This window comes from Crocodylus porosus, unplaced genomic scaffold (assembly GCF_001723895.1).
Source record: "Crocodylus porosus isolate Cpor-Errol unplaced genomic scaffold, CroPor_comp1, whole genome shotgun sequence".
In the NCBI taxonomy this organism is placed as follows: domain Eukaryota; kingdom Metazoa; phylum Chordata; order Crocodylia; family Crocodylidae; genus Crocodylus; species Crocodylus porosus.
In genome coordinates this window covers 41,078,777-41,086,830 of record NW_017728911.1, presented here as the reverse complement: position 1 = coordinate 41,086,830, position 8,054 = coordinate 41,078,777, and positions in this window count along the sequence as shown.

Genomic DNA, 8,054 nt, shown 5'->3' with positions numbered 1-8,054 from the left:
TAATCTCAGCACAATCCTGACTAAAGAGCTACTGAGGTTCCTCCACAATGTGCAGAAGGCAAATGAACAGTGAGCCATAGATTTTGCCACCACGACTGTAGAATGATCTTTTTCATTGCCTTGACCAACAGAACATACAGATGTATATGACAACAGTGTGTCTGTATAACACGCAAAAGTTAGAGCCATTGTTAATCACTGGTGTGCTGAACAGCATAAAAATACTGTTAAATGAATCTCCATCTGTTATTCCCAGCAGAGTTCATACATTTTACTGAGTAACATGGCTTAGCCAAATTCAAAGACATAATGAGTCACCTGTCTCTTGCTACCAGACCCCACAAGGTACAAGATTCCCTGAGAAATGTATTACAGTCTAAGTACAGAGAGGAAAATAAAACCTTGAAGTGAGCCTCTGGAAGCATCTTGCTGAATTTCAAGATCATGTTAACTCCAGCTGTACAGGAAATGAATGGAAAGTCCTTCTATAAGGTTGTTAGCTATTTTCATAACTGCAAAAAGACCACTGTTTAAACTTTTACCTTCAAACAAAATGTCTATCAAAAATCACAAATTAAAATATATACCAAAAAACCTAATATCATACCCTGTTTCAATAAAAATTGAAACATTTTGCTTCTTCTGGTATCACCTACTCTTTCTTTACACTGGTTCACATGCACAAAATCCTAGTGAGAAGTCAAGGTCTACAGCACAATCTCCTCTAGGTAAGCATACTACAAAAGAATTTCAGTAAGTTAGGCAAAAGTTTAGCCAGTGTACTATGCAAAATTAACTTCAGATTATGTAGTCATGTAACATGGGTTACTTCTGCAGCATACAGCTGAACATCCAAAAATATTTTGGGTGGGTCCAAGAGGATAACTTTGCTTTGTTTTCTTACTTGAATTGACATTTAAAAAAACCCATTCTATAATGGAAGTAGAGTGAAGAGGTATCTTCCAGGGCTACATTCCTATGAAGCTTGGAGACAGATTCAGAAACCTTTTACCTTTTTGACTGTATTTGGTCAGGTTTCATCCTGGCAACAAGTTCTCTACACCATAGAACACTGCTTTGCACTTGCATAGTACTGTTCATCCAAAGGTTACAATGGTCTTCATAAATAACGATCCTCATGATGCCTTCAAATACCAATTTTAAAGAAATGGAAATGGAATTGCATACAGTTGTGTGGCTTCCCTGAGGTTAGACAGATAAAGTGAGTAACAGAATCCGAGTCTTCTACCTCAACATTTACGCAGACACCCTTGTTAACGGTGTGTTTCAAAACCTGATCAATGTGTTCAGAATCCTAGATATGTGTATGCTTGTATGCATAGACCACAGCCTCCACTCTAAAAGTCTAACGAATGAGTATCTTAAACATCTGTACTTACAATTTTAAGCTTATCATTATACAGAAAATGATCGCTTTGTCTCCTCTGTGCCACAGAGAATACATCTACTCTACTTTCTAACAGAAAACTTTGCCACTGCCAAGTGTATTTGTTTTCTTAATTTTGAAAACTTTGAAATACAATGAAATCTGACATTTTTAAAAATGCCTTAGCAGTGTCCCATCTAACGCTGCATTTTTTATGAATTTACTGGTTACCAAAAAAGCCATCCAGGTCTAGTTCTTAATGTCTGTCATAATAGTAAACAAATTATTTCAAATTGGGCATTGAGCAAAGTACTTGACATCTGTCATGTTTGTTCTCATATCTTTTCTTTGAGGTCTGCCAAGGAGTGTGCAGGGGGACCTGACACCCCCCCCATGCTGCCCCATCTCAGCAACTAGTATCTCCTGGGTTTCGGGGGGTACCCAAACTGGGAGGGGGTGTGTGTGTGTGTGTGGGGCGGGGGGGTTCAGCACACTCCCCAACGGACCCAGAAGTACTTCCAGTCCACTTCCAGATTTGCCGCTGAGCACATGGAAAGCCCCTGCACTCCTGTGGGATGCTCCATCCACCCCAGCATCGCAGCATTCACAAGCCATTCTGGTACCTCCAGATATGTAGAAAAAACATTTAAAGCTGTGTCTATGGCTGAATCGCTGATTCTCTGAATCAGCATCAAATCTTCAGACTTGTTCGAATTGCATCAGGGACAGTGATCCAAATCAACAAATCGAATCACTATCCCTGATTCAGGCTGAACCTGAATCCAAATAGAATAGGGCCTGCTTCACACACCCTGATAGGCAGTGCAGCAGGAGGTAGAGCAAAAAGCAGAGCAGCAGATCTGGAAGGGAACATAGGGCAAGAAAGCAGAAAGCAAGGCAGAAGATGAAGCAGAGAGCATAAGGAAAAGAAAAGAACAGTATAGCAGTAGATCAGGCAGGGGAAAGGATTGAAGTGGCACTCTGGGAGAGTGGGGGCTAATTTGTAGCATGCCTGCAAAAAAGATTGGCCCCCATTGTCCTAGACTTTCGGTCATAGAGAGCTTTGAAAAAGACTAAAGTTGATTCAGAATTCTGTTAAAGGCAAGGTACAAGGTAAAGGAAAGGTCTGATATGCCTGCAAGTCACAGCTGCTAAGGAGACATGATACAGTATTCTGTACCAGTGTAAAAGTTCATACGTCCAGATATACTGCATTATTGTAATCCTGCAGAAGAAATGAAGGCATGTGTCGCAGGGAGAATACAGGGGACAGACCCCGAGGGGCCAATGGGGAACCCCAGGGGCCAGAATATACCAGGGAAGGTGAGGAAAGAGAGAGAAAAATGAAGAATCTCTTACCTGCAGCTGACGTCGCGGCGAAATCGGAAGTGGTGATGGGACCCGCGCAGCTTGTTAGCTGCGTCTTTTTAAAACTGCGGCCAGGTGTGGGGAGGAGCAAGCGGAGCTGGCACGGGAGGATAAAAGGCGGGCTGGGCAAAGGGGAAGAGGGAAGACCAGGAGAAGAGTCGACGGGGAAGGTACCCCTGGAACCCCAGTTAGGGGTAAGAAGAGTCAGGACTGCTTTCCATGGGGCAGAAGGCTGCCTTGAAGACTGCCGAAGGGGGGACGCCAGCATCAGCATGGAGGGAGAGAAGGCGGATGTACCTCATCCAGACTAAGGAGTAGAGGGAGAGGATCCAAGATTTCAGGGCAAAGAAGCCGACAGCAGGGACTGTCCCGAAGAGAGAGCAAAGGAATGAGTCATCGACCCAGGTGGGATCAGTATGGGTTTGGGAAGGCTCCAGGAGCAAACCCAGATGGGGTACGGAGAGCCTAAGCAGCGAGAGGGGCTGCAGAAGACAAGCTCCTACTGTATAGAGCTGCCCAGCGGGGGACAGAGTGGGCGGAACTAGAGGGACCATCACGGGTCCAGCTGACAGGCAAGGGGTTTGCAGTGTGGAAAGGAGGGTGCGATAACTACCAGGTGTATGTGTACTCAGGACCGGGCCAGCTACAAATTCTAGGGGCTAGGTTAGATCATTTTGTGTGTAGTCAGGAATTTACTGGCATTGTTTTTCCTTTGGTTTCTTTCTGTTTGCCGCTTTTGGAGGGGTTAGAAGGCCGTTCGCATAGGGCCGTAGAGTTGGCTCAATCAGGGGTTGGGTTAGACCTCGTACATCTCTACTAAAGTGCCCATAACACCAACAGGTGAGGGTCGGGCCAAGAGACATCAGCAACTTGTTGAGGCTGGGTATCAGGTGAGGTGTAGGGGAGGTTGGAGCCTTGTGGAAGACTGCCATCTAGAGATTCCAGGCACCGGATAAACCCCAGTAGTCAGACCCCACCACTGAAGGAACAAGCAAAGTCGTGGCAGGCGGGATTGGGATGGAGGCTACCTCAGGGCGGCACGTCTGTGCAGTACCATCACAGGCACAGAGTGATGAGCAGTCCTACACACCCAAAGCCACGCGGCACAGGACCAGATGATCAAAGCCCAACGCTTGCAGCATGTATAACCATAGATTTCATAGACATTACAGCTGGAAGGCACCTCCGAAGATCATCGAATCCAGCCCCTCCGCCTGAAGGGCAGGAAGTCAGCTGGGGTCATAGGATCCCAGCAAGATAAGCATCCAATTTGCTCTTGAAGGTGTTCAGTGTAGGTGCTTGAACCACCTCTGATGGCAGGCTGTTCCATACCTTGGGGGCTCGGACAGTGAAGAAATTCTTCCTTATATCCAGCCTGAAACGGTCTTGCTACAGTTTATAACCATTTGACCTCGTCATCCCTTGGGGCGCTCTGGTGAACAATCTTTCCCTCAGATCCTAATGAACACCCCTGATAAACTTATAGGTGGCCATCAGATTACCCCTGAGCCTGCACTTTTCCAACCTAAAGAGCCCTATGGCTCTCCACCTGTTGTCATAAGGTCTGTTCTCCTGACCTCTGATCAAGCGCATGACTGTTCTCTGGACTCTCTCAAGCTTCTCCACATCCTTTTTGATTTTTGGAGCCCAAAACTGGACACATTACTCCAGCTGTGGCCTCACCAATGCTGAGTACAAGGGGAGAATGACATCCTGGGATTTACTTGAGAAGCATCTATGGATGCAAGCCATCATTTTGCTCGCTTTACTAGCCACAGCATTGCATTGCAGGCTCATGTTCATCTTGTGGTCAATTGTGCCCCCCAAGTCCCTTTCATCCGTAGTGCTAACCAGCATAGCATTGCCAAGCCTATAAGGATGCTGCAGGTTTTTCCTCCCAAGGTGGAGAACCTTGCATTTTTTGGTGTTAAACACCATCAGGTTCTCATCAGCCCAATTCTTCAGCCTGTCAAGGTCAGCCTGGATCGCCCTCCTGTCCTCAGGTGTGGATGCTTTACCTCAGAGTTTGGTATCATTGGCAAACTTGGCCAGTCCGCTTCTGACTCCAGTGTCCACATCATTAATGAAGATGTTGAACAATATGGGTCCAAGGACAGAGCCTTGGGGGACCCACTGGCACCATGATGATTGACTTCCATCAACCACCACCCTCTGGGTTTGACCATGGAGCCAATTCCCCAGCCAGTGGATCGTGGTGGACCAGAGGCCACAGTTGGCCAGTTTTGCCAGGAGGTGATCATGGGATACCAGATCAAAGGCTTTTCTGAAGTCAAGATATATGATGTCAATCTCCTTTCCAACCATAATCAGATCAACATCTACTAGTATGGCATGGATGGTCCTGGCTAACTGGACATGACAGAAAGCTTTCCTTGTAAATGCTGCTAAGACCATTGCGTCTGCAAGGAACCCAAAAGTATTCCTAAGCTACAGTGAACTGAACAACGGCATGTGTGCTATCAACCATGGAAGACTACATTGACTGTGAACTCTTCAAAATGCATTGTGATGACACTAATCCACTCTGTGCTAAACCAGTCATCCTATAGTCTCAGTTTGAATTTGAGCTTACTTGTTTTTTCACACACAGAATTTACATCTTTCCTCATTTTCAAGTTCTTGTTAAGTTAGAGTGAGCTATTACAGGAAAAAACATTAGCTAGAGTGGGGTTTAGCTGTTCCCAAGAAAGCAGTTTAGATCATAGCAACCTGGACAAAAATAAGCGGGCACAGCAAAGTAGCAGCATTTTATCCATGTCAAGTGCAGACGGTATTGAACCACTCAAATAAAAGTTATTTCTTTCCATATCCAAAGGAACAATGAAAATTGGTAAGTCTTCATCTGGTTAAGCCAATATAATGATTGTTTTTATTGTTTCCATGAAGAATGACTTATCTGCATATCAGCTTTTCCCCATTTTAGCAAGTGAAACTACACTTCAGGAATGCCCAAAATACTAGAAAGAGTTCAAAGGAAGAACACAAAAGCAATCTAAGAGCTGGAAAGTAAGTCCCATGCATCATCTTCTGGAGCTCAATGCATTCAGCTTCATGAATTCTGAGAAGTGACTTGGAAAGTATTTAATTGCGGAGATATTTTATGTCTTGATGGCAAAGGTAATGGTTGTAACCAACAGTCAGAGAAATGCAACCTTTAAATAAAATTCAATTTCTCAATTCTGAGGCTAATTAAAAGTCAAACAACTTACTAGAGAAGGTGGTGGATTCACTATCACTTAATTATTTAAAATAAGATCTCTTTATAAGAGCTGTTTTAATGCAGGTTCTGGGATCAGGAAAAAGGTACACAGAAAGAACTTCTCTCAAAAGCGAGAGTTTGGGGAGTTGTTTGTTTCCCCCAGGTTTATTTAATGCATTCTGTGGAGAGGTGAAAATAACTGATACTGCTTAAATGTCAGATATGTTAAAATATATAAGAAAAAACTTCATGGTTATGTATAGCTTAAAATTATTACAAGTGTAAAAGGTGTATCACCTTTATATAGTTTGCCTTTTGTTCTTTGCTTAGCTTGGACAATAAAAATGGATTACTGATCAGTTTACTTTCTTGTTTTGATGCAATTCTGATGTTACAAAACTGGATGAAAAACACTTAATGCAGCTGTTTTAAACAAAAAGCTGTTGCCTTTGTGTTTTAAATCTGTAAAAATATGTTTAATATTTGTTCCCTCCACTTTTTATTCATTTCCTCCCCATGTATTAATAGGGGACACAGTTGCAGCAAAATTCTGTTGTTGTTTTTTTAAAGTGTCAACTCCATCAGTGATTTTAACATGTTCACTTCAACATCAGCCTTTCATGTTTCTTATTTCCTGTTTATTCTTATAATTTTCTTACCTAGATGACTGCTATTCATATAAAACATTCATTTTAAAAGTTTCTTTACGTTGGACTGATGTGAATGTGCCCTTGTCAAAATATTTGATTTGCCTGAGATTTTTCAAATCAGTCTATGACCCACGTTATCTCTTCATTTGAATGTGTCTTAAAATCCCTTTGACTGCTTTGAAAAGCTCAACTCTACAGGTATTGTAAACAGCTTTGGTTTTCTGGTTAACTGGTTAGTACCCACCAGGAAGACAGTTTGTTTATATTGTGCAACTTACATAGGCACATATTTCCTCAGCAAACCCAGAGACAGTGGCAAGTGATGTTTAGTAGAGTTTTCTGTTGATACTTTTATCCCATTTCCTTCTCTTGGCAGAAAAGACAATTTGATCTTCTCAGACTTCCTACAGACAGATAACACTCTTTAAATCAACACAAAGTTGAAGGAAATAATAAAAAAATACAAACACTGTGAGGTTTTGTCTATATCAGGCCAAAAAGCTAAACATATTTCTCATTATTAACGACACTGTGCATGCTCTGTTTAATACTACCATTAAATTTCAGCAAGGTGCTTTAAACACTTGTGGCTACTTAAGTCTTCTTTTATGGTAGCTATCCTGTTATTATGAGACCTGTATGCAATTAAAAATTCTGGATTGAAAACGACTAAGCTGCAATTACTTTAGTTACAGTTGTACAACATGTGATCTTACTGAAAAAACTATTATATTAACATGTAACACATATCAGAACATATCAACAGAACAAGAAAGTAAGTTATAATTAGTAGGAGTGCACCAATAAAGATTTTTTTGGCCGATATTAGTGGCTGATTATTAACCAGACGTATGGGATGATACCAGTCCGATAGCTGATATGTAGTCTGGCAGCTTGGAGAGCAGCATCCGGCTGGTCAGTCTGTAAGGGGGAAGGAGTGTGTGGGAGGGAAGAGGCATGAGGGGGACAGACTGAGGCCCCCACAGTGAGGGAAGGAGTGAGGCTGAGGCAGGGGCAGGCCAAGGGAGGCTATAGGGTTGACTACAGCCACCCCAAGATTCCCCATAGCCCCCCTCCCAGCGCTGCCCCCACCTATCCTGACTGCAGCCCTGGCCCAGCCCCCCTGCTGAGAAAAGGCCAGCACAGCCCCTGGCCCCAAGTCCAGAGGGCAGCCCACCTTGGTCCTGTGCACATATCCAGGGGGCACATGCCCCCCATGCCTTCCCTGGGGGTGCGCACAGCAGCAGAAGCCACCCCATCCCCCACACGAGCCATTCACGGCTATGTCCCATGCCCTGCCTTGCCCTCGTTGGGCAGCACCTGCCCCTGCCCCAGCCCCATTCCCTCCCTCCCTCATCTTGATCAGGGGGGACGCCTTGTTGGACCTAGTGCTGGCCACAGGTGATGACCTGGTGAGAGGGCTGCGGGT